This window comes from Pinus tabuliformis, chromosome 6, assembly GCF_031772625.1.
Source record: "Pinus tabuliformis cultivar Carrire ecotype Pingquan chromosome 6, CPIR1, whole genome shotgun sequence".
Classification (NCBI taxonomy): domain Eukaryota; kingdom Viridiplantae; phylum Streptophyta; class Pinopsida; order Pinales; family Pinaceae; genus Pinus; species Pinus tabuliformis.
The window spans coordinates 2,075,641,250-2,075,669,112 of NC_142292.1; the positions used below are offsets into that span (position 1 = coordinate 2,075,641,250).

Consider the following 27,863-nt stretch of genomic DNA (forward strand, 5'->3'; position numbering starts at 1 on the left):
GGTTGGGAAAAGTTGGAATTTTTTTCTAACATCTTAACAATCAATCTAGCTCCATAGAGTTCACTATGGAATGTGAAATCAATGGGAGCTTTCCTTCCTCGACGTCCTTATTTCAAAGAAGGATGATGGTTCTTTCTCACACCAGGTATTTCGTAAGAAAACTCACATGTAGCAATATCTTCATGCTAAATCCCATCATTTCCCTGCTCAAAAGTTGGGTGTTCTCAACACCTTAGCTACTTGGGTGTTAAGAGTTTATGATGAAAAGCACCTTAATGATGAGAAAACCCATCTCCTTAATATTTTTAATATAATGGATATAGTAGGCAACAATGTCTTAAAGCTGTCGAAGGGCCAAAGATTATAAAAGAACCCAAGGATTGGTTTTCAGGGGTGTATTTCCTATTTATGAAAGGGACCACTAACAAGATTGTGAGGATCCTAAGGAAGAATAAGGTTCCCTCAACCTTTAGGCCCCTAAATACCATTGGAAGCTCCCTAAGATCAAGGTGACCTGGTGGACCCTAAGAATATGAAAAGTATTTATGTCATCCCATGTTCTTGTGGGGTACCCTAGATTGGTGACACTGACCGCTCAATAAATCAAAGGATTCATGAGCACGCATCAGACATCAAACATGGGAGAACCCGTTCCTCAGCTCTAGCAGAACACATGGAAAATACTAACAACATATCTGCATTGAAAAAGCCTAGGTCATTGCTAGGATTTGTCATTTTCATCGCCGCAAGTTTAGCGATGCCATAGAAATTGAAAGGGGGTCAAGTGACCTGAATAGGGACAATGAATGGAAAATTAGCAGTTGTTGGATCCCTGCCTTGTCTTCCTAAGGTTTTTATTTTTATTTATTTTGTATTATTATTATTATTATTTTTTTACACACATATCTATTATAATTCCAAATTTATATTGTTATTTTTTATTATTTTATTATTATTATTGTTTTTACACATTTATTATAATTCCAAATTTATATTGTTTAGTTTTTATTATTTTATTATTATTATTGTTTTTACACATTTATTATAATTCCAAATTTATATTGTTTAGTTTTTATTTTTATTTTTATTATTATTAATAATTTTGGTGTTGACCTTGATTTTTTTTTATTATTTGCATTTATTCCTTTGATTCTTTAAGTTTGAAGAAAAGATAATAATTACTTTAGTTTTATTTTTATTTTATTTTAAATATTTTTATTGTTAGCTTTTAACTTATTATTTTAAAATATTATTTCTTTATTAAAAAACTGTTTTATTCTAATAGTCAGATTTAAAATTCTAAAATATTCTTTATTAATAAAAAATGTTTCTCTATTCAAAACTAGCTGTATATTCTAACTGTTAAAATTAATTGTCTGTACATTGCTCTCTCTATTTAATCGGATGTCAAGATCTGATTTCTCCATCTTGTCCTAATGATGATCCACACTAGATGGTTCAAAACGCGTCGACAAAGTATTTTTGATGTGATTATTGTTGAAAGATTTCTCAGTGTTCACGAGATAATCTTGTTACATCATACAAATGCCTTTGAAGGGCAATTTCTTATCAAGATATAAATACCCTTCTTCTGAGAAGACAAAAAAATAGGCAAGTAAAATTGAGGAAAATTTTCGACTAGTTTGAAACCTGTTTTTCCTATCTAGTCAGACAATTTTACTCTGCATGGCCAGCTTTTGTTGTTGGAGCACTTCATTCTGTTTTGAAAAGTTTGCCTCCATTCTTTTCATTATGTCGGCCAAGAACTACATCATTTCCTTGGAGGATTCCTAGTCGTGACACTTTCCTTTTCTAATTTAGACTTAGATGAAGGGACACCTGCATATTCTCTTGCCAACTGTAAGGTAGTGGGGGATTTACTACTTAACGAGAAACGAAATGGCCTTTCAAGGGCATTTTTTTGGTTTCGGATTAGGGGTAAAATCTCTCAAAAATTTATCGAACAGCTCATCAAAGTCTGTAGCCCTAAGTTGCACGAAACGGGGAAACGGGGAAGCGACACGAAACGCGGAAGCGAAACGAAACGCGACCTCCCCGAATTTTGGAAACGGGGAAACGCGAATATATATAATAATATATATATATATATTAAAAACATTTAAAAATTATTAATATATATATGTGCAAGACTGCAATCATAAAGCATTAATGATACATTTACTTAAACATTTTAACATTAAGATTAAATTTACATCACAATGATCACATTTACTCATGAGTCATCACATAATGAAAATAAAAATATAGGAACTGGAAAATCCAAAATCAGCCTTTATTTATATTAGTATATGAGGCTGCAAGTACAATAAAGACTATAAGGCTGCAAGAACTATAGAGACAAGTCACAAAAGACTAATCCTCATCATAACAATCCTCATCAAAAATAGAAGCAGCAGAATGCTCAACAGTGGATGGTGGTGCTGAAGAAGATGATGCACCAATTCCACTTCCAGAATCCTCCTCAATATTTAGGGCAGCAAGAGAGAGATCCAAATCAGGATTTTCTGCATCCACATCCCATTCTATAGAAGGACCACTGTTGTATTCTGGACCCCTACGAGATGCAAGGCGAAGGTTGGAGTGCACATAAACAAGATCCTCTGCTTTCTGTGAGCCCAACCTATTGCGCTTCACAGAATGAATAAAACCATAAGTGCTCCAATTCCTTTCTGCTGATGAAGAGCTTGCCACTTGTGAAAGAATACGAATGGCAAGGCTTTGCAAATGTACACCATTTGCTCCATGACAAATCCACCACCTAACTGGATTCATGGTGCTTCTCTCCTCCAAAGCTGATATATCTGCATAATCATCTATTCCTGCAGCAAAACTGGCAAATTCCTCCTTTACCTCCCTATGTAGGTGAGAAGGAAACATTCTCATTAGTGCTTTTTTCACCCCAGTAGCCACCTCTCTATCCTTATGGGGTGCCTTCCTCTTCCCATTGCTTTTAGCAATAAGCTCCTCATCATAAAATTTGGGGTTCAAAGCATGTGCTAAAGTGTGCAATGGTGTATTGAAATTGTTCCACCGGTCAACAATGATTTTCTTGATCAAACCAGCAAAATGATCATCAACAAACAGAAGTTGTGGAGACTCCTGCGAAATGATTTCCATAGTTTTCTCAACCATGGAATCCATGCCATCATATACCTCTCCCAAGAAAGGTTGGTCAGTGTCAGCACTCCGGAGAAGCTCAAATGCAGGGGTTGTGAACTTTAGCAAGAAATCTACCTTGCTCCACCAATCCTCATCAAGGCACAATCTACGCACCATAGATCCCCGCTCTGAATCTGCTTGTCTCCACTCAATCCACAGTTGACTCACCACCATACAAACTAATGCATGCTTAACCTCAACAAGGCGGCGCAACATCACGAAGTTTGAGGCATATCTTGTCTCAACAACTTTTAACAACTCCAATTTGGAGTACTCTCGAAATATGGCCTGAGACTGGTGGTGGTTGGTGATGAATTTGATAATCTCCCTTGCATCCCCTGTGACTTCCTTTATCCAGGAAACTTTGTTGTCGATCTCCTCTAAGATCAGATTCAGATTATGGACAATGCATGGTGTCCAAAATATGTTGTCATACCTCCCCTCAATAATCAAACCTGCAGCTTTGCAAACTGGTGCATTATCCGTGATAACTTGCACCACCCTGTTAGCCCCTATTTGTTCAATAGCTTTTATAATAATATCAGCAATGAACTGTGCATCTTTCACCTCTCCTGAGCAGTCTTCTGCCTTGATAAACATTGCTCCTTTGGGGGAAGTGGCAATGATATTTATCAATGGTCTGCACCTCATATCTGTCCAACCATCTGAGACTATGGTAACCCCAGAGCTACTCCAGGAAGAACGAATTGGAGCTAAAACGTCCTCCACAAGTTCCTTCTCATTTTTGAGAAGTTGGGTTCTGACTTTCTCATAGTTGGGCCCCTTGTACCCTTGAGGAGCTTTGTTAACTGCCCTCAACATATCTTGCCAGTAAGGAGAGCGAACAACATTGAATGGGATACCACATGCATAAATGCACCTGGCAACTCTGGAATCAGCTTCTTCTCTTGCTTGCACATTCACCAATCTAGCAATTCTGCTATCCTGAACTGATTGGGATGCCCCTGAGCCTCTGGTATGTTTGGGTGCTGCTTGTTCATGTTCTTGACTGTGACCCAGACCACCTCTCCTCTTTCTTGCTTCAACTACAATCCTTGGCTCAACGTTAGATGTAGCCTGAGTATGCTCATCATGCCTCCTCTTAGTACCATCCGCCTCATCTTGCTCTCTTTGATATGCCCTCCTTACCAACGGATCTGCTGTTTTTGTGCAACCCACAATCCCCTGTCCTCCTCCATGCAACAAATGCGCCTTCACTCTTGGGTAGGAGCCCTTGTACGTAATATTGCAAAGAGTGCATCGCCATTCCCATGAGCCACCACCTCCACATTTTTGAAGCTTCACCACATGCCTCCAAAGAGGATAATATTCAGCCCTTGGGTTGGCCCTAGGGTTTGAAGTTGCAGCTGCACTTTGGCTGGAAGCCATTGCTGCAAAAATAAATTAAAAAAACAAATCTGTAAATAATAAATTTATAAAAACGTTTTTCATATTTTTGGCTGTATAAACCCTAGAAAAATTAAAGAAATAGTAAGGAAAATACTAAGAAATAAATGTGGCTTACCCAAATGAATTATCTGTGGCTGAATCTACCCTAAAATGCCAGAAAAGAGGAGAAATATGGCTGTAGCTGAGCCAAATCTGCTGCAAAAATAAATTTAAAAAAGAATCTATAAATAAAAAACGTTTTTTCAGCAATTTAGCTGCATAAACCCTAGAAAATTTGAAGAACTAGTAAGAAAAAACTAACAAAATGAATGTGGCTTACCCAAATTAATTTTCTGTGGTTGAAACTACCCGGAAATGCCAGAAAAGAGAAGATAAATATGGCTGTAGCTGAGCCAAATCTGCTGCTACAGAAATCTCTTGCTGAAATCTCCTTCTCTTGCTGCTGAAATCTCTTTCTCCCGCTGCTGAAATCTACTTTGCTCAATGCTCAAAACACCAGCTACTGAAACAACTGCCAATCTCCAAGAGAAACTCCTTGCTGAATAGTGTGATGAGAGAATGAGAGGCACAACTCTTTTATAACTTTAGAAACGCTTTCTAGAAGTGATTAGAAACCCTAAGCTAAACCCTAAATTAATTAGGAATTTTTTTTAAAAAAAAACAAGTGCTTTTTTAAAGGAAACGGGGCCCGTACGGCGTGGAAACGAGTTTCCGTCCGTACGGGCGCGTTTCCATCTCGGGAAACACGCCCGTACGGACGGAAACTCGTTTCCACGCCGTACGGTACGAGGAAACCCGTTTCCGTTTCGTTTCCGTACGGAAACGGCCCCCTGCCCAGCGTTTCCTGCTACTTAGCTGTAGCCATTTCACTATCCTTTTTTTTCATCTCATGAAGTTGTGTGAGCATCAATCTTGCATATTTCCTAACATTCCACCTTTTCATGAATACATCATGGAAAGCATCCCATTTTGTGTTACAATTATTTTGGCACTAATGACAACATCTTCACTTTCATTGGGCGTTGAATGCTCACCAATAGTTGTACGAATTTGATGCATGTTGCTTGCTGAAATTACATTGTTAATTGAGACTATAGGCAAACCATTTGTCATACTTGTTGAGCATAGCATGAGGAAACCCATTATTCCAGTCATAGCAAGTGGATGGTAAACATTTTTAATGCAAGGTTTATCACCCATGATGACTGTTCTTGTTTGAGTTGAATAAAGGATTGGATTCATGGGAATTTTGCTAGAGGAAGCTTGAGAAACATCTTTACTTTCTCCTGTAAGCCTTTAGTTGTATTTATTTTTCTTTCTTAACGTTCATTCTAAATTTTAGATATTTTTATTAATGTTTCTTTCTATTTTTAATTTTAATTTTATTTTCAAGGATATATGCATTTATATAAATTATTAATTAATTATGAAGTTAATTTTGTGACTGTTTTTATGTAATTAAATTTGACTTTCTAATGTATTAATTTGATTTTTCCGTTGAACTTTCTAGAGCATCTCCACATTATTTATTTCTCTTGTTAGATATAGTCCTCCATCTATGTCCTGATGATGAACCACAGTGGATGGTTCGAAACATCGACCCTAGGAACTTTGATGTGATTGATCTGAAAGAGCCATTTATCCTTTCATTGATGTTCTTAATCATTTGTATATGACGCAACATCAAGCTACCATTGGAGTTTGGGGCCTTTATCTTTATAAGTTTCTTTCATCCTTGAGTTAGTTGGGTTAAGCATTCTAGGCAACTTTTTTCCTTATATTGGTGATAGGCTTAGGATTAGTACAATGATTCTCTTGTTGGTTTGAAAAAATTAAGGCTTAGGATTAGTACAATGATTCTCCTGTTGGTTTGAGAAAAATTCAAGCTTAAATAGTGTAGTGAGTCACCATCTAACAGGTAGTGACCAACTATTTCTTTAGCCCTCCCCCCCACCTTTGTGTGAGGTTAGGGTTTTTTGTTATGGGGAGTGTTTGAGAGATAACACTCATTATTGATAAACTTTGTAACATTGCTTGCGACTTTGTGTAAATGTTTCAGGGATTAAGAGTTGATCGGAAAATGTATGTAACTTTTAACTTTGATTATATTGAAGATTCCAAATTAGGAATAAGGAGTAAAGCCTAAGTGAAATAACATTGGTACACATTGTTAAATCTGTGGTTGAGATGGCCACTTAGGTTGATTTTGATGGAGGAAGAAGCAAGTGCTGAGGCAACTATGAAGCGTCTTGGTATCAAACTTAGCTTATTATTTTGTAAAGGTCATGTGATTTCAGTTTGTGCTTGTAGCATCCTTGTTAAAACTTCTATAGATGAGTAGATTTTAAATTCAAGGACATCTCACAATATGGATAAGGATAAAAGCCATATTTCTTGCACTTGATGCATGTAAAACCAAACTTATAATTGTTTGTGATGATAAGCACTTAGGAGTTGGAGGTTCATGGACCATTTTGTTAGATGTGGTGTTTTTAACAATGTATTTTGTGTTTCTATTCTATCCTACAATCTTCTCTCCACATATTAGACAATTGATTTTGGTGCCAACAAAACTATAGATTTATTGCAATACAACTTTATAAAACATCCATATGGTCAACTTTATAAAACATCCATATGGTCCTCAACATTTGATAGCTTAAGGAAATGCCATTGTTTTATCTGTTGACAATCTCATTTCATGAACCATGTGAAGTCCAATCTTAGCAATCATTTTGAGATGACAAACTTAGGACACTCACATTATTTTCTTCGTCTTTAAGTTTTGCAGATGGAGGGAGGGATTTTCCTTTCACACCTAGTGTGCATTGGATTTGTTTCACAAACCCAGAGTTTAGCTATTTGCCAACTTTTCCACACCTTAGGGGGATGCCACATTCTCTTCACAATATGATGTTTATAATATATATAGATATTATATTTTAAAATATTAAATACTATAGTTTAAATTATTATATATGTGTGTGTGTGTGTACACACACACACACACATATATATATATATATTTGTGAATTTAAATTGTATTTCCTCAAAATATCTTCATACAACAACAACATATATCATTGTTCATCCTATGTCCGGTCACAGTGTGCCTCAAGGGAAACCATATTTGTTAACCATTGTTTTAAAAAATAGTCAAGCTGGCTCGGATTTGGTTGAGTTGGCCGAGCCATACCCCTGGACGGTCCAACGCGGTAGAAAAACCTATTCAGTGGTTGGTTTGTTACGGAATCAGCCGAGCTTGTCACCTTACCGAACCCGCTGACTCGGCCGAGTCTGTGTTAAACCGACTGAACCGGCCAATGACGGCCAAAGACACCCAACAACTTGTTTTGGAGGGAAAATTGGACCGCAAACGAAATTATAATTTGGCTTTAGGCTTTCTTTAAGGCCATCTACCTCTCCCAAGTCTATAAAAGCCACCCAACCCCCTCACATTTCCTCACAGCTATCTCTTTGCATTTGTGTGAGAATTTGTGAGGAGTTTGTGAAGAGTTGTGGAGTTTGTTTTTGGAGAAGCAGTGAGGAGTCTTGGGCAATCATTGGAGCAACAGTGAGGAGCTTCTTGGGTAGCCATTGGAGCAACATTGAGGAGGCGGTTTGTGCCTAGGGGTATTTTTTTTTTTCACTTCTAAAATCTGTTTTTGTTTTTTTTTGTGCAAATCTGGAAATTGAAAAGAGTAATTTTTGTAAAAGAAATGACATTGAAGCATTTTTTTGTTTTGTTTCATTTTCGGATTTTTTTCTTTCATTGATTGCCAAGTCCAAATATAAAAAATGGCTCCTAGAATGAAAGCTACTACTTGGGCATATGCTGAAATGATTGATAATAAAATGCATTGCAAATTTTGTCATAGAAAAATTAAGGGAGGTGGAGGGGGCATTCATAGGCTGAACCAACACTTGGCTGGTGTTAGAGGCCAAATTGCTCCATGTGAAGCACCATCAGAACAAATTGGGGAGATTAGGAAGGAGTTGCTAGATAAATTTGAGAAATTTTGAGGAAGACAAATCTAGGCAAAAAAAAATATAGGCTGAAATTGGGAGGAAGAGTATATAAAACACATGATGGCTGCCAACCCCAATTTTGATTATGAGGGCTCTTCATCCATCCCTTGCACTGATGCATCCAACCCCTTTTGCTATGTTCCTCCCTCTTTGGAGTCTATTCAAAAAAAGGGTAAGGGTAAAATGAAAAAGAAGGGTGATATCATAAGTTGTTTAACACCCTGCTCTCCCTCTAATAGTGCACATGGTCCTCAAGCTATTAGAGGTCCAATGCAAGCCACTTTAGATGACTATTGGAAGAAAGAATTGAGAGAGACTTCCTGTGATTGCATAGCTAGATGGTGGTATGATGCTGATATCCCCTTCAATGCTTTTCGTTCACCATATTATGAACCTATGTATGATGCCATATTTGCTGCTGGAAAGGGCTTCAAAGCCCTACTATGTATGAGTTAAGGGGATCTCTTTTGCAAAAAGAAGTTTCCTCCATTGATGAATATTTGAAAGATCTCAAAAGCTCATGGGAAAAAACAGGGTGTACCATCATGTCAGATGGATGGATTGATCAAAAGAACCGTACCATTATAAACTTTCTTATATTTTGCCCACAGGGAATCATGTTTCGAAAAGAAGTTGATGCATCTAATAGGGTGAAAGATGCACACTTGTGGTTTAAGCTTTTGGATGAGGTTGTTGAAGAAGTGGAGGTGACTAATGTTGTTCAAATCATCACATATAATGCCTCTAACTATGTTCTTGCAGGTAAAATGTTAGAGGAAAAACACAAAACCATATTTTGGACCCCATGTGTTGCACATTGCATAGACCTCTTGCTTGAGGATATTGGCAAAATAGATTGGGTCAAGAACACTGTAGAGCATGCCAAAAACATAACAAAATATATCTACAATCACTCATGGATTTTGTGCCTAATGAGGAAACGCACAGGGGACATGGATATTACTAGGCTTGCCATCACTAGATTTGCAACTTATTTTTTGACATTGCAATCTATGCTTTCCCAACATAGAAATTTGCAAAGGGTTTTTTGCAATGATGAATGGAATGAATGTCAATGGTCTCGCAGACAGGATGACAAAGATGTGAGAAATAAAGTTAATGAAGAAATGTTTTGGAAAAAGGAAACAGAGATTGTGAAGGTTGCTGAGCCACTAGTTAAGGTGTTGTGGTTGGTGGATGGGGAAAGATTGGCTATGGGCTTCATTTATGAGGCTATGGATCAATTGCGAAAAAGTGCGAAAAAGTATAAGGCTCGTTTTGTCGCTCGTGGCTTCTCCCAGAAGGAAGGTATAGACTATGACGAGATATTTGCACGTTTTGCCCGATATACCACCATCCGCTTGATCATAGCCCTTGCTGCTTCGCAAAGATGGAACCTACATTAGATGGATGTCAAGACTGTGTTCTTACATGGTTTGATCAAAGAGGAGGTCTATGTGGAGCAACCCGAAGGATTTGAGATTTATGATCGAGAATCTCATGTGTGCAGGTTGAAGAAGGCCTTCTATGGGCTAAAGCAAGCACCCTGAGCATGGTATGAGAGGATCGATAGATACTTGATGAAGCTGGAATTCACTAGGAGTGAAGTCGACCTAACCTTTACTTTAAGGTTATAGATGACAAGCCTCTCATATTGGTGTTATATGTTGTTGACCTCTTTCTAACAGGTACAGACCTTCTCATTCACGAATGTAAGAGGACGCTGGCTTCTGAGTTCGAGATGAAAGACCTAGGACTTATGCACTATTTCTTGGGACTAGAAGTCTGGCAGAAACCAGGGGAGATTTTCCTATCTCGAGGAAAATATGTGGTGAAAATATTGGAGAGATTCGACATGGTGGACTACAAGCCCGTAACTACCCCAATGGAGTTTGACTTCAAGAAGTTAAGCGATAGTGCTGCCGGACTTGTTTTATGAAATGCTACAGAGTATCATCAACTAGTTGGAGCATTAATGTTCTTGGTGAACTCCCGTTCGGATATATGCTTTGCAGTCAACACATTGAGTCAACATATGGTTGAGCCTCACCACTCACATTGGATTGGTGCCAAGAATCCGTTGAGATATCTTCGTGGCACAATCACTCATGGGATGAGATACACTGCCGAAGATGTGAGACTACTTGGGTATACTAATGCTGATTGGGCAGGCAATGTGGTGGACCGAGAGAGCACTTTCGAGTGTTGTTTCTCTTTGGGATCTGCCTCGATATCCTGGATGAGCATGAAGCAGAAGTTGGTGGCTTTGAGCACCGTTGAGGCAGAGTACATCGTGGTAGCGTGGCCTCCTGTGAGGCAGTTTGGTTGTGAAAGTTGTTTAGTGAGTTGTTTGGATTTACATTGGATACCACCGTGATTTTGTGTGACAACCAGAGCGAGATCCGTTTATCAGAGAATCCCATATTTCATGATCGCTCCAAGCATATCAATATTAGGTACCACTATATTCAAGATATGGTGCAGCGAGGAGCATTAAGGCTCCAACATATCGGTACAGATGAACAGGTTGCTGACATTTTGACATAGCCCCTAGGAAAGGTCAAATTCCTGACTTTCCAAGAACGATTTGGTGTCGTTGACAGACCCTCTTATGAGGGTCAAGTATGATGTATTGAACTCTTGGAGCTCCAGGGGGCGCGAGGTACTTATTGGAGCGACATGTGACCACAAGGCGACTCACCATCCCCTGGTGGTGCACTATGTAGAAGGCAAGGGTTCAACCTTCCCTTGTGACACCCTGTGGCGACTGTGGAATAGGATGATTAGTTCTCCTGTGGGCTAGGATGATTCGTTCTCCATGGCGATTGTGGAGCAGGATGATTAGTTCTCTTGTAGGTCAGGATGACTAGTTCTCCGTGGCATTCACTGGATATGATGATTCGTTCTCCTGTGGACAGGATGATTAGTTCTCCTGTCGAGGCATCCTATCCATGCAGTCTGGGACTCATGGGAAGTACCTCTCATCTCATCAATGAGGAGGGAAATGAAGATAGGGATCATAGTAGTACTATCGATGGACGCATTGCTGTATCTACTGTACTCCCTATGCTAGGATGACCTCCATTGATCTGGGATCAATGATATTGATTTGGGTCAGTGAGAGTGGTTCACACTCTGAGACTGACTTCGGGTCAGTGGAGGATGGTATGATACATTCTCGATCATTTCTTCTTCTTCATAGTTCGAGCAAAGCAGAGCAGAGCAGAGTGGGGTCAAGCTGTACAGGACAGTGCATTGGATGGATGGATAGCAGCGATGATCTGACGGATTGCAGATGAAGTTCTCCCTAGTTGAGAGGGAGTGTTAAAATTGGCAACTAGGGCCAAACTCCATGTGGATCACCTTATTTATGGCTTTTGATATTTTTCCTAGATTCGTCTCATCGAGAGGTGTAGGATTGATCTAAAGATCATCTGATTTCGATAAGCATTTATGGAGATATGAATTTTTGATTATGGACAAATTGTCAAGGTCCGCTAGCAAAATTATGTAGGCTCAGAAGCCCAACAATCGTGTCTGTTCAACCTCAATATTTGCATATAAATACAAGGAGCATTCTCCTCATTTGGACAATTCAATTCTCTCATCTTCTCTCTCTCTCCTATGCATAAAAGGAGCCTCTCTCTCTCTCTCACACACGTGTGGCTGAAAGGAAGACGTCCTATGGCAAGGAAGACGCAGAAAGAGGGGCGCTAGGGCAACACATCATCTCTTTGACCAGTGTTGACTAAGCGTTGACCTTCCATAAGTGCGAATTGGGTGTGATTGCCTCTCCCAGGCAGCCCACAATTTTTGGCACAAAAATCGAGGTGATCTAACCTCTGGTTTGATCGGTGTTGATTGCCCTTGTTTAGGGCTGCAAGTTGACTTCAAAAATCTGCAAATTGACTGGACTTTTGGGGCTGTTCAAGTGCTCTTTCTTCAGGCTGTTTGAGGACAAGTTTACGGGAAATTGACCAAGTATTTTAGGAGTCAATTTTAGCTAGTTTGACCAAGTTTGACTTTGCTGATCTAGGGTTTGTTGCTGTTGATATAAAATTACAGAATTCAGATTTTGTACTATTTCTCTCTACTGAACTATTGAAGATAAAAGAAGATTTGATCAAAGTGTTTCCTCGCATTGGGGTTTGTCCCTGGCTAGCCGCCACATCTTGTGTCTCTTTTCTTGGCTTGTTTTCTGTTGATCATTTAATGTTCTATCTGCACTTTACTTAATGTATACGTGATTGCTAATCTGTGGCTAATAAGAAGAAAAATAAGTAAACTACTCTAAGCATAGAACATACCATAATTTAATAATGATGGACTCTTTAACGAGTATTTTTGAGAGTATGCAACACTAAAAGAAATTACACGAGCAACCTTTTTTTCTGAGAATACAACAACATCTAATACCAAAATAGACGCATGGAACAAAGAAATCAGGATTTGATGCGCAAGGTAGGAAAGCTGCCCATCTCATCTTTTGATGGGTCATCAAAATGTTCAGCAAGGGCTTCGATACAAAATTTGAACACCTATTTCCGATTTAATCCCATGCAGGAAGTAGATGCAATCCAATTTGCCACATTACATTTGGAAGGGGAAGCTCATGAATGGTGGTACCATGGAATGGTCACCTTGGGACACTCCATCATAACATCTTATACAGACTTCACCTAAAGGTTGATAGAACATTTTGATTGGAAGAATCTTGTTATACATATTAAATAATTGGTAATTAAACAGAAAGGGACACTAGATGAGTACATTGTAGAATTCAAAAGGGCAACAATCATGGTGACAGACCTTTCAGAGTATAGGCAGGTCATGCTCTTCATAGGTCTAGCTAAACCATTACACGAATGGGTTAAGGCCTTAAAACCTACCACATGACAGGAGGCCATCACCAAGACTTGAGAAATGGGAGGTGCAACACCAAAAGTGAAGACTCCACCCATACCACAAACCCATCCAAAAGATAAGGGCAAGAGGACATCTCTAAACGACGAAACTAAGAAGGATCGGTTGGGTGGAGAAGTTCGAAATGAGCTTAGAAGAAAGAAGCTCTGTTTCAGCTGCAAAGAGTTGTGGGAACCTGGGCACCGATGTTTGGGAAAGGGAAAGATTCACTACATCGAAGTGTATTGCCTGATAGGTGTAGTGTGTGAGATACAACACAGACACCAAGCAAGGAGCCTAACATTTTTGAAGAAGCATTATCCTTGAAAGAGGCTAAGAAGCCACACCTGAGAATCATAGAAGGTACTATTGTCACTCTTAGGAGTCCCTAAATATCACAACTTCAAAATCAAGGGTGCTATATGTGGGCAACAAATCATAGCATTGATAGATGGTGGAGCAATTTACAACTTCATTGATGTAGTTGTGGTGGCAAGGAGAGGCATCCTTGCCAAAGGCTTTGAAGGCTTTGAAGTTAGGGCAACTGATGGATATCATATCACATGCACACAGGTAGTTCCATGTTTGAGCGTCACATTAGGTAAGTATACACTTACTCATGATTTTTATGTAATAGAATTGGCATATACTAATGTGGTGCTGGGAGTACAATGGTTGTACTCTATGAATATTTGTAATGAACAACCAAATGATGGAAATGGAATTTTGGGACCCAAATGGCAGTAAGGTAGTAATAAGGGGCATGACTAAAGGGGGTCCTTGAGTTGTAACATCCAAGCAAATGGAGGTCACACCCAAGCAAGGCGAAGCCATTTGTAGGGAAGCTTGTAGAAGTACAAGTAACAACTTACAATCTAATGAGTTGGGATATGAAGAGAGCAATGAGCATGACACATTCTTGAGAGAATGGAGAGCCCATCTCTTAGTAGAATATTCCAAGAATAAGTTTGCTTGCGAATTGTTGGATGGACTAATCCATGATGATAGATACCAGATGGAAGATGGGATCATTTTCTTTGAAGAGCAGATATATTTTGTCCCCAAATTTACACAGAAAAAGGCTATGTAAGCTAGCTGAAGTCACATGGGAATCGTACCCCCAAGAAAGGGATTGCACAAATATGGAGTAGAGCAGGCTAAAAACTGACGAGGGAGGCCACAACGAAGAGCAAAATGCAGCAACAAATTCTCTTGAAGTTGGGGGCAGTCTTATATAAAGAGGGAACCCGAGACATATTAGCCATATGAAGCACCGCTGAAAACATGAAAAGGGAATTGATATTGCACTCCATACTGTTGTTCGCTATGCTGCAAATTATTTTGGGATAAAAAATGCTACGAAAAAGAAAATTAAGGTCAATAAGAATCAAAGGTTTTTCATTTCTTCATGCAAAGAGGAAAACAAGTGCCTCGCAAGTGATGTGAAGACAACAATCAAACAAAGGCAACATGGGGAAAGTACAACAAGATTTTAATTTTTAGCATAAAGATCAATTTTATGCCACTTATTATTAGTACCACTAGCCTGTGGTTTACGAATTTGCGATCCATGAGGCATATAAGTGGTCAAAATCACCCAAGGATCGTACTCGGTTTGGGCCTTTAACATGGTTGGATATTTTTGGTGTCTCCTTTCGTCTACCAAGAATTTTGAACCTTGGTTTCCTTACAAAAAGAAACCCTCGAAATGCAATTGCATTAGTAGGATTTGCAAATATATATATCCAGCCATGTTAAGGGTTGGTGTGGCCCAAGCTGGGTGTGAACCCTAGGTGATTTTGATGGTTTAGATGTCCACGGATCATAGTTTCTTAGACCACAAGCTAGTCCCACAAGTCACTGATATGTTACAAAACAAAAACATAGCACTACTGGGTCACAACAACCTTTAACATGTTTGGATATTTTTGGTGTCTCCTCCCGACTACCACAAGTTTTGAACTTTGGCTGCCTTAAAAATACCTTGAAATGCAATTTCTCTAGTGGGATTTGAATCACACAGAAGATAAGATAATTTTATTAATGTCCTGTTGCACTCAAATTGTCAAAGTTCCAAGGAAGCAGGATTACCAACTTTTTCAACAAGGATCAAATGACATATCATTAGTCCATGTGTCATGGTCATCTCATTCTGCAAGCTATATATTGTAAGTGATCTTAGTAAAATATTGAGGCTATGTAACAACCTAGGTAAGCCTATAATTTGATGACCAATTCCATCCTAGGAGGTTTTTTAACTTCACTGATTACCTGTGTTTCTCGACACGGCTAATCAGAAGAATATTTTCTCATCAGCTTAAACCCCCAAAGCTAGGGTGAAATTTATTGTCGGATTATTAGGTGAGTCCTAATGCTTTAGTTGAGTCTGATGTAAAAGTGTTTGGGAATAATTGAAGCTAATTGGCTTAAATATTTTATTACAAATCACTTGGTTTACTAGATCATATTGTGTCGCAGATAGGTTATGTGTGTTGAGGGTCTAAGACAAATGTGTATTACCTCTTTGAGTCTTGTAAATGAAAAATCATATGTATTAGAAGGTTGGAAAAATAATTAATCCTTTCATGTGTAAATTAATTAATTTTTCTGGCAAAATAAAATTGAATCCTAAGCCAAAAAATTAATTAATTAGAGTCAAGTTAAATTGTCTTTGGAAAATTAATTCTCCAAATGGAAAAATTTGTAGGACTTAAAAGAGACAATTTTTAAAGGGGTATTCCACCTAGGGAATATTGTATTTCTCAAGAAAATTTGGACCCTTGGACCTTGGTGGTTAAGTCAGAGTCCAATTTTTGAGGAAATTAGCTCTAAATAATTAATTTTGAGCTAATTAAAATGGAATTAAATAATAAATTCGGAAATTCCTCAACAATAAAAAATCAAGGCTCAAGATTAAAAGATCTTGAAGTGTTTATCAACTATCAATATTATTTTGATATAGCAAAGAAACTAGCCGTTATTTTTCCATTTGGAAGATTTATCTATAAATTAGAGAGTTAGTTGAATCTCTAGTCATTTTGATCTCTGGCTAGAATTGTTGTTGAAGCATTTTGTAAACTATTATCTTGCTGGGAACTATTTTTTCTACTATAATAAAAGACTTTGGGGTGCAACTCGAGGTGTTCTTGTTGCAGATCTATGGTATGTATTGACTACGAGCTTCCTATGTGGTGCTTTATATTGTTATTTTGAAAGAATACAAAGTTTGTGCAAGTACAAAATCCTTGGTCTCCAAGTTCACAAACTGTGGGCAAGGGTTACTTCGCTTGGATCTCTAGTTTTTATATGGTGGATTGAATCTTTTCTTGGGCTTTAGCGAGCACTAACTTTTCTGAAGTGTTTTAGCCATTCTTTCAAGTAAAAAATATCATAAAATATCTTTTCTCAATATCTATTTCAGAAACCCATGTATATTTTGTAAATTAAATTGTAAATTATCTTTTCTAACTTGGGTTGGGATTTTTAGATTCATTTTGTATATATTTGGGGTTTGAGTGTTGTAAAGTTTATTTTTGCAAGTTAGATCAATGAGTCAAGTGGAAGAAGAACTAGATCTAGGCCCTTGAGTTTAAGATCTAGTCTCTTGGAATTTTTGTGGGGTTTTGACAGAAGAATTTTCAGAAAGTCAAAGCGCTGAAGCATAAATTTTTTTAGAGCAAGGGTCTTAGGCTTTTCAGGGCCCCTAGCACTAATTTTGCCTTCCTACGCCTCATTGTTAGCCTTTCTCCCTCCATCGTCTTGGTTTCGAGCCCTCCTAGGGCTAGTCGTGACCCTTAGGGGTTGCAACTTCCCTTCCTTAACCTAGCCGCAGGCCCTAGAAGCCTTGCGGATCCCATTTTGGCCCTTTGTCCTCCTCCGTGAAGCCTCCTTGGCCCTCCATTCTCCCCTCTGCCGTCCTCTCTTGACTTCCACTCCTCTTTCCCTAAGTCGCAACTGTCTAAGGGCTTGCGGCCCTTCCTTTTGTGGCCTTTAGGCCCCAGGTCATAGGCGTTAGGCCTTGCCCTAGGCCTCCATACCCTCCTCATCCCCAATTCTAGCCTTATTAGGCATAGTGTTCGCCCCTTGTGGCCATATTTTTCATCCTTAAGCCTCGATGTACCATCCTAGTCCTTTTATCTCCGCAAATTCGCTTCCTTTAGCCTTGGTCTCCATTTTATTGGCCCCTTTTGCTCTAAATCGACCTGAAAACCTAATATGAATTTTGAAGGCTAAATACTTGGCAGTTTGAAGGTGTCAAAATTCATATTTTGCAAGCGACAATGTGATCCCAAAGTTTCAACGATTTTCAACGATGGGATCTTCAAGGCCTTGGGCCTAGGGTTTGACTTCTAAACACTTGTTCTGCTTCAGTTTTATCACAGCAGTTAAATCATTAATACCTAAGCCCTAAAATCACATTTTAATTGGTCAATATAGATTAGAATTGCAAAATCTATTTTTTCATAAGTTTTGGTCACTTGGGCATATCTAATTTGACCTAGATCTAACATTTTAACTTGCTGGAATTTACTGCATAACTGTGAAATTCAACTCTGAAATATTTGAAAAGCATACACTTGATAAGGATAAAAAATTTTAAATTTTCAGTTTCCGGTAAAAGCTTACTATTTTTAGACATTTTGGGCATCATCTCAAGTATTTTTGGATCGCTGATCAGCTATTTGTCATCAACTTACTGCTGTAATAAATTTATCAGTTCTGAAATTTCTGAATCACACTCTTTAAAAGTCCTAAAATTTAAAATTTTCAAGTTCTAGTGCATTTTTACTATTTACGGAAATATTGGCCATCTATTTTTAGCATCTTTGGCTTGCTGATCTGTGATTGTTCACTTCTGTAATTTTAAAATCAGATATGAAATATCATTGAATACACCGTCATAAAGTGTGCTAAAGAAGCTAATTTACATTGCTAGTCAAATTAGAAATTTTATGTTTCATGTGTTGGGCAAATTTCATCGTTTGAAGGGTTTTTCTCACAACTGTCAAAGCATTGATAAGGTCTGAATTTTGTGAATTATTATTGCTGATATAAATTGTGATAAATCTGAAATTTTCTTACTTTATCTTGCTCTCAAAGATTGTTTAACTTTGCACACAAAATTCGAGTTTAATCTTGTTGATAAATAGAGTTGATTTGAGCTTATAAATTTTGGCATAATATCTTATGTTAATAATCATTGATGGATAAAGTTCGTTACTTGAAGTTTACAGTTGTATCTATTAGCACTTATCTTGTTTAAGATTGCATCACAATATTGTTAAGTACTCTTGCATTAAGATAAATCTCACATAAAATACTCAAATAACTTAAAGAATCTTAACTCAAGGTAGTCTCACCCATAATCTCTTGCATAAGCATACTAGATTTAGATTGCATTAATAATTTACCTCCTAAGATAAGCTAGGTTGATAGAGATAGAGGGCAACTCCTCTCACTTAGCTTGAGGGGACTCAACAACTCTTTGGTGGTTAACACGCTGACCTTGCAGTCATTAGAGCCACAATCTCTGTAGCGTAGGAGGCATTGGGTGATAGGAACACAACAGAAGCTATCGTTAATTAGGTGTTAGCCTGCTTCCTATTGGCCTCCTTCCCACAACCTACCTTGGAGCCCAACTCCAAAATAGTTAAAGGAAAGTTACATCTAGATTAGGCATTTAATTAAAAATAACCAAGATCTCTGCATCACACATAGGTCATAGGTTTTCATATCATTCAGGTTAGCCAATCATCTTAAGCAGCGGGTGTCCATCCAGTCATTTGGTTCCATTTTACTATAAGCAAGAATTTGTGACTCCATTAAGGCACTGGTCTCATACTTTAAAATTTAATCCAATCAATTATCTTGCTCAAATTTAACCAATTGACTAGACCACTCATTTGTGTCTCCCAATCAAGTTGGTTTCCAACTTGTTTTCCTTCCTCTCATTTCATAGGGACTACCCCACATAGCCTGCTGTTGGGAGACAGCTAGAATAGAGTGGGCATGGACCAGAGTGACAGCCTCCGTCCTGGGCATTGTCGCGGTGCCTGTACAATCTGGGGGACATGTGCGACAAATGACAACAAAAGTAGGTTAGTGGGCCTGAAGAGTACCAGTATGATAGTGCCAGTGCAACACTAGAAAATGCAAGAAATAATATTAGAAAGGATTACAAAATTATACACAAAGATATTGTGATAGAGTGTTTGCAGGTTTCAACATATAATAGAAATTATTTTAGAAACATTGATTTGCAAAGATTGTACTCATTTTCTGCCCCTTCTCCATAAAGAGATGTTTTAACAAATTGGATTTAAAATCATTATTTATGCTTCAATGCTATAAACTTGCAAAACATATTTTTACTTTTTCATTATTCTGTTTAGAAGAAATTATGCTGCCTGGCTGCCATAATCCGTTTGTGATAAAAATGCTTACAGAAATGATGGGAAATTGGGCCACTGATATCACATCTCAAATATGCTGGACACTTGACCAAATAATTTACATAACCAGCCACTGGGTCTCAGGTTTACAAAACATGCATACAGGAATGCAGAATAAATATATTAAACTGCAAAACAAAGATAGAATATCGAAAGTTTATTTAAGTTGGGGAATGCTGGCTACCAGTTATAGATATTGAAAATGTCTGCAAGAATCAGTTTAATGCTTATGATACTAAACAAAGATTTAATGCCCAAAATTTGACTGTTTGACCGGAGGATGCTGGTAAAACAAGTTTTGCTTACAAATATCAGATATTAACAATCAGGTTTTAAGGTAAAACGGGATTGTGATTGTAATGATTCAAGAGTATAATTTCTTATGTTAAACCTTTTTTGTTCTGGCCTTGTTCTCTTTGTCTTGATTTAGTCTGCCTTGTATTTTGTAATTGCATTGCCTACGATTGGAAAATTCTCGTGCTTGATTTATTTTCAGTCCTCTTAGTGTTTTGCTTTGTTTTTTTCACGTCATTATTTAAAATGGGCAGTATGTTTTCTGTGAAGTCTGATCTGTGATGAATTCAGGCCATTGACCTATTCATGGTTTTGTTTTGCGGCTTTATAAATAGCATGAACACGAAAATTGCGTTGTATGCTTTATGACTGCCCTGATATGAGAAATTTGCAGTTATGCACAATGATGGAATGACCGCTGTAGTGGATGGAGCTGGGGAAGCTGGAAAGAAAAGATTGCTACTATCAAAAGAGAGGGAAAAGGAACTATCAAATGTAAGTGAGTCTGGCAATCTAACTAATTGTGGTCTTGCTGGTTGTGTGCAATTAATAATTCAAATCTTGATTGCAGTTTATGATGACATTAGAATGATGATAATTCTTTTTCTTTTGCATATTTGTGTGGTTGTTCTTTGATTAGCAGATTCTAATTATTCTTTGGTATTCTTAGGGGCCTGCCATTGGGTTATCCTCACCAAATGGCATTGATACTGGTGTCCAACTCCAGAGGCGGCATACATCTAGCGTCAAAGGTTCTGCTTCTGCACCACAGACAGGTGGATCATTGCATCAGCATGGCATAACATCTCCTGGAAAAGGTACTCCAGGGAGTTTGACTCTAAAGCAGAATCAGCGTTCGGAATCCAGTGGTAGGATAGGAAGAGGTATGATTTCAACCAAAGATCTTCAGCTACCTGTTACATCATCAAATACAGAGCAGCCAAATCAGTTGTTTTTGACAAGCTCTGAAAAGGACAAGCGACCACCTAAACATCCAGGTCCTCGATGTGGTTTGAAAGACCATGGCTCTGGTCTGGCTTCTCCAAGTTCTTTTGCTGATGTAAATAGCAAGAATTTTCAAGATGAGAAAAGTACACATACAACTGAAAGGCAAGACAGGCGCACAAGGAACAAGGACAGGCCTGACCGTCCGGTTTGGACTCCTCGTCGTCGTTCGGATGGCCCTTCTGTTTCAGATGCATCTCAACCATCATCAGAGTCACTTGTAAGTGCAAAATTTCAAAGTGGACCTGAAGGTCTTTCCAAATTAGAAAAGATTGAAAAGGGCTCTGCATTTCAACAAAATGTAGGGTTTGCTGAAGCAACAGTGGAGGATAAATCTCTGCAAGGAGATAATGTGAGTGATACCTCAGTCACAGTGAAATTCCGCTACCCAGATTTAATAGGGTCTCAAACAGCTCGTCGGTCAAATGCTACTTCTGGTGTTATAGCTTCCTGGAACAACACATCAACCAATCAGGTAGATCTAAAAAGTGAAACTGTGATGGCAAGTGGAGGTGTAGATTTTGAAATCCAAGGAAACGGCCGTATGATTCTTGCAACTGCAGAGAATGGTATATTATGTTTTTTAGGTGCAGGAAGTTTATTGACTTGTGCTTTAAGATTAAAAGGAAATTTTTTGAAGAAATTACTATGTACTTAATTTATTGTTTCGAGGGATTTTTATGCTCCATAACCAATTTCTTGAACAGGGAATCATAGGCAGCTTTTGAGGCGGCCTTCAGCTCCTACAACAAGGGAGGTGGATGGAGCATTGGCTTTGGGAGAATCAAAACCAGCCAAACGGGGTGGTACTGTAGGGTATGGAAGCCAGGAGGTGAGTTATGTAAATGATTCTCGTGATGCCTTTTATCCATTGGTTCCTATTGCATATCAGAAGTTGTTAGTTTTGGGGAGCCTTTATTGCCAATTTAGATGTTTGATAATAGTGAATGGTCTCCATTATTTTGATATCTGATTCTATTTTGACCATTTTTGCAGAAGCAAGTATGGGTTGCAGTACAGAAATCAGGCTCTTAGTTCATAAGTAATTTTTTTTTTTGACCTGGTAAGAATTGTGCAAGTAGGTATCTTTCTCTGGTTTCTTTTTTGTTCAATTATATATTTTATGTTTTTGCATCAACTTTGTTAGCATCACTTGGTCTGAGAGTGTAGTAATGTTGCTTGTTTGGCAAGTCTCTTATCGCACTTTTGGACTCAAATCCAGATAAGCCTCCCCAATATATATGTTCCAAGTTCATTTAGGTTACTCTTGATGGTGGTAGTACTGTGCGACATCATTTCCTATTAGTTTTCTTTTCAGATTGTTACAATACCAGATGGCCATTGCAGTGGTCTATTTCCACAATAACTTATTTCAATCTTCCAGGCTTTCAGTTATTTTATTAGAGGGATTAAGCATTATATTTTTCTTTTTCCTTCTCAGCTGTAGTAGCATTCATAAGGTGGACGATTTGGTTATTACTATTTGAATATATGTTGCTAGAACTCTAGGTTACTGCTTGTAATTACTAATCTGCTCCATATTTGAAATTACTGGAACTTGAGGTTTTGGATTTTATGTTTTCCCTTCATATTGATCAAATTTTGTTGAGTCTAGGTTGATTGCGTGGTTACCAAAAGTTACCTGGAGTTGAGTTTTATTGATGTTAATTATAATACTAAGTTGTCTTTGTAGCATTATGGTTCATACGCTGTTTATATCAGTGTTGAAAAATTCGGCATTGACAAAAAATCGGAGAGGGCCCCGAAAACATGGTTTCGGAAAAATCTGAAAACAGCGGCAAACATTAAAAATGCACAATATATTCATTTTTTTCAGATTTTTAAACATATAAAACACTGATATATATGATGTTGTGGATGTCAAATAAAAATGATACATCAAAGGCGATACTGATGCCTGCTGATCCCTGATTATTGTCCAATTAACGACTCAAATGTGGAGAACCAATACAAAATAGCATCGCATATATAAATGTATCTCATCATCATGAGTTATATATATAATGGCAAAACAAACAAAGCTAGCAGCCAGCTATATGAGATCAGTGCCCTCTCCCCCTTTTGTAGGAAAAAGATGATGTGCTGTTTACTAGGCCTGCCCTAGTAGTAGAAGGCCTTGGCACTGCACCAAATGTTAGATGATGACTGATGGGTATGGAACTGTGCTCTCCTATATCTGTAGAAGGTGGTGTTGATGTTGCCTGCCACATTCGCCTCCTGCTCCTCGTCCTTCGAGTCCTTCTCATCTTGCTGAACCTACTGTTGATTATTGTCCAATTAAGGACTCAAATGTGGAGAACCAATATAAAATAGCATCACATATATAAATGTATCTCATCATCATGAGTTATACATATAATGGCAAAACAAACAAAACTAGCAACCAACGATATGAGATCAGTGCCCTCTCCCCTTTTATGGGAAAAGGATGATGTGCCATTTGCTAGGCTTTCCCTAGTAGTAGAAGGCCTTGGGCCTGCACCAAATATTCATCCTTCGAGTCCTCCTCATCTTGCTGAACCTACTGTTGATTGTTGTCCAATTAAGGACTCAAATGTGGAGAACCAATGCAAAATAGCACCACATATATAAATGTATCTAGTTATACATATAATGGCAAAACAAACAAAACTAGCAGCCAACGATATGAGATTAGTGCCCTCTCCCCTTTTATGGGAAAAAGATGATGTGCTATTTGCTAGGCTTGCCCTAGTAGTAGAAGGCCTTGGCCCTGCACCAAATGTTAGATGATGATTGAAGGGTATGGAACTGTGCTCTCTTATATTTGTAGAAGGTGGTGTTGATGTTTCCACATTCGACTCCTGCTCCTTGTCCTTCGAGTCCTCCTCATCTTGCTGCACCTACTGTTGTAAATTGTACTACTATTGGTTTCTCCTATAGCCATGTAGGTGACTTTTCCATGATGGGAAGCTTAGACTCCACCCTCCACTTAGACAGTACATCAATATTGTCTAAGAAAATGGCATCCACATTCGGTGTTTTCTCCATTTGCTTCAACTTGTAGAAATTTCTCATTTCCCACCCCGATTTTCAGTTTCTCCTTATTTCTCCCATATAGTTAAATGCCCTTTCCCATAACCATACATTTAACAAGCTGAAAAAAATAAATTTGCTGAAAACACAAATTCTGGAAATTTTACAGAATGCTGGAAATTGCAGAAATAAAAATCAGCAGTAATAAACAGCCATTAAAACACATTTAAACACTGAGATTTTTGGTCAATGTGACCCTGGAAAAATCCCCTACAACTCTTGGGGAAAACCAAATTGAGAGCTCTTCTTTATTTCTGAAAATTGCCTTTTACAGTGAGAAATTTTCAGCAAAAAAATCAGCAAGAAAATGTACAACTTATCTCTTTTCCCATGCTTCACAGCAAACTGGAAATTACAGCAAACAGGACAGAAATAAATGCTGTACGGTCTCCTCGATTTTCGTGCCCACTTTCAGCATTAAATGTTGCTGTATGGCCCTCGTTTTGCGTGCAGAAAAACCAACAAACTGCTCCTCGATTTTTGTGCAAACGTCTCCTCGAAAATCGTGCCAAAATCTGCCTTTCACTGTGTGCTGAATCAGCTGTACAAATCTGCTCAACTGCTGCCTTGGAATGTGTGCCAAGCTGCTGTCTCCTTCTCCTCCCTGCTCAGAAATCTTTCTTGCTCTCTTGCTCCCCTTTTCCCAATCTGCTCATGAAAGAATTGAATCGAATGTGATCTTTTCCTCCTTTTCCTCCCTTAATATAACTCCAAATGACTTTTGGGTGACCCAAGTGACTTTTGGGTGATCTCTAAATCCAATGTCTGAAATAGATTTAGATCAATGGCTGAGATTAAATGCTCATTTAAATCTCACTTTTTATTTTTTAATTCACCCCACTTTAATAAAGACCCACTTAGTCATTTATTTCCAAAGTCACTTTTCCTTTCTAATTTTTCATTGACTTTATAAAAGTCACTTTAAAATTAGACTTAATAACTTTATCACTTAAAGTCACTTTTAAATTAGATTTAACTTTATAAAATTATAGTCACTTTAGGAGAAAAATTAAATTCTTTTGGACACTTTTCCCTAGGCCAAAGATGAAAGCCTAAGGGAACCACCTGTCCTCCGGTACCAAATTTCAACACTCCCTCTTATCGAGGAAGGTGTTCCTCACCACACACATCTTGTCTCTGAAGTAGACATGCTTGCCCCGTGGTAAGGCTTTGGTAAGGATATCTGCAACCTGCTCATCAGTGGAAATATACTCAAGCTTCACAACTCCCTTCTGAACATAGTCTCTGATGAAATGATATCTGATCCCGATATGATTTGACCTGTCATGAAATACTGAATTCTCCGTGAGTTTAATGCAACTCTGATTATCACAGTAAATCACTGAAGGTCTCAACGGCTGACCAAATAAGACAAACATCTTGCGAAGCCAGATAGCCTCACAACTAGCTAGACTGGATGCCATATACTCTGCTTTCGCTGAACTCAGTGCTACTGACTGCTGCTTCCGGCTGAACCATGACACTACTGCTGAACCCAACTCAAAATAGCACCCTGAAGTGCTTTTCTTATCAGAAGCACAACCTGCCCAATCAGAATCAGTGTATCCTGCCAATCTCACTCCATCTCCCTGCCTGTAGTCCAGACCATAATCCATTGCCCCCTGCAAGTATCGCAAAATGTGCTTTGCAGCCACCCAGTGAACCTTCCTAGGCTCACACATAAATTGACTCATTGTGTTGACTGCAAAACAGATATCTGGTCTAGTGTTGACCAAATACATCAAGGAACCAATCAGCTGCCTGTACAATGTGGGATCCACCAACTCGGAATCCGAAGCATGAAGCTTCTTCCAGTTGGTGATTATCAGTGTCGACATGGGTCTACAATCTTCCATGTGGAATCTGCTAAGGATGTCCACAATATACTTCCCCTGCCCCAGGAAGAAATGCCCCTCCTCCTGTCACACTTCCAAACCCAAAGAGTAATGCATCAAGCCGATGTCCTTCATCTCAAACTCCGTCGCAAGATCTCTCTTGCAGTGCTCTATGAGTCTCTCTGCACCTGTAATGATCAAGTCATCCACATACAGCACCAGAATGAGAGGCTCCTCACCAATCACAATAAAGTAAAGGTTCGGATCTGCTTCACTCTTTGTGAAACCCATCCCCTGCAAATATGTATCTATCCTGGAGTACCAAGCTCTGGGAGCTTGCTTCAGGCCATAAAGGGCCTTCTTAAGTCTGCACACATGGGACTCCTTCCCATGCACCTCAAAGCCCTGTGGCTGCTCAATGTACACCTCCTCCTGTATGAAGCCATTGAGAAATGCAGTCTTCACATCCATCTGGTGGATCTTCCAACCCATCTCTGCTGCTATCGATATAATGGAGCGGATCGAAGTATATCGAGCCACGGGAGCGAAGGTCTCCTCATAATCAACTCCCTCTACCTGGGAGAACCCTCTAGCCACAAACCTCGCTTTGAATTTCTCAATGCTGCCATCTGCAACATGCTTTACCTTGTAAAGCCATCTGGAAGTAACCACAGATTTGCCCTCAAGCCTCGGCACCACCTCCTAAACATCATTCTTCATGATAGAAGAATACTCCTCCTGCATGGCCTCTCTCCAGACCTGCTGGCTAGCTGCCTCCTCATAGCTAGAAGGCTCAGAGTCAAGGATGCTGGTAACCATCGCCATATAGCTACAAAACCTCTCAGGTGGTCTACTCTCTCTGACCGGCCTCTTCGGCTCAGCAACAGATGTGGCATCGTTCAAGGTGTCCTGAAGCCACTTGGGCTTCCTCTTCCCTGAGCGCACTTCTCCCACTGGAGAATGAAACTCCTCTTCCTCATCATCATTAGGAGCCTGAAATCCTGACTGTCTGTCTGCTGTCCTCCTGCCTGCACCTGAACCTATAGAAGTTGAGTTACTGTGTGAACTTTCCATCAATGGACTCCTTAGTGAACTGCTCTGTGAACTGCTCTGCATGCTGCTCGGAGCACCACCCCTCTGGCTCGGCGAGCCAGTGCTCACTGACGGACCTGACATCCTCATAGATGTACCTCCGGATCCTCCTGATCCCTGCCCACTGGATCTCTGCGACTGACTCAACTGCTGCTGAGGGTCTGGCTGATCCATATACTCTAACTCCCGTGACCTCCTAAAGGCCCTGTCCTCCTCGAACTTCACATCCCGTCTGACAACAACTCTCCTCTGTGCAGGAATGTAAATCCGAAAGGCCTTTGAGGTCTCACTGTAGCCCACAAAGATACCCTTCTCTGCGGTGGGTTCTAGTTTGGTCCTCTTCTCCTTGGGTATATAGGAGTATGTAATGCATCCAAAGATATGAAGATGACCAATATCAGGCTTCTTCCCAGAGAAAGCCTCTTCCGGAGTCATGTGCCCCAAGGCACGATGCAAACTCCTGTTCTGCAAGTAAACAGCTGTGTTGCAGGCCTCTGCCCACGAACAATGGCAACCCCTGATCATGTAACATGGCTTTGGCACCCCCTATGATGGATCTGTTCTTCCTCTCCGCAACCCCGTTCTGCTG

General features: G+C 39.0%; 1 pseudogene across 1 annotated transcript in view; it reads left to right on the forward strand.

Moving 5' to 3' along the window:
* Positions 1-27,863, forward strand: part of LOC149267551 (regulator of nonsense transcripts UPF3-like) — a 111,037-nt pseudogene that overhangs the window by 58,797 nt on the left and 24,377 nt on the right. The window contains exons 8-11 of the transcript XR_016261076.1: positions 20,662-20,762; positions 20,938-21,841; positions 21,980-22,104; positions 22,269-22,350. The product of XR_016261076.1 is annotated as a regulator of nonsense transcripts UPF3-like (transcript). The remainder of the gene's footprint in view (positions 1-20,661; positions 20,763-20,937; positions 21,842-21,979; positions 22,105-22,268; positions 22,351-27,863) is intronic.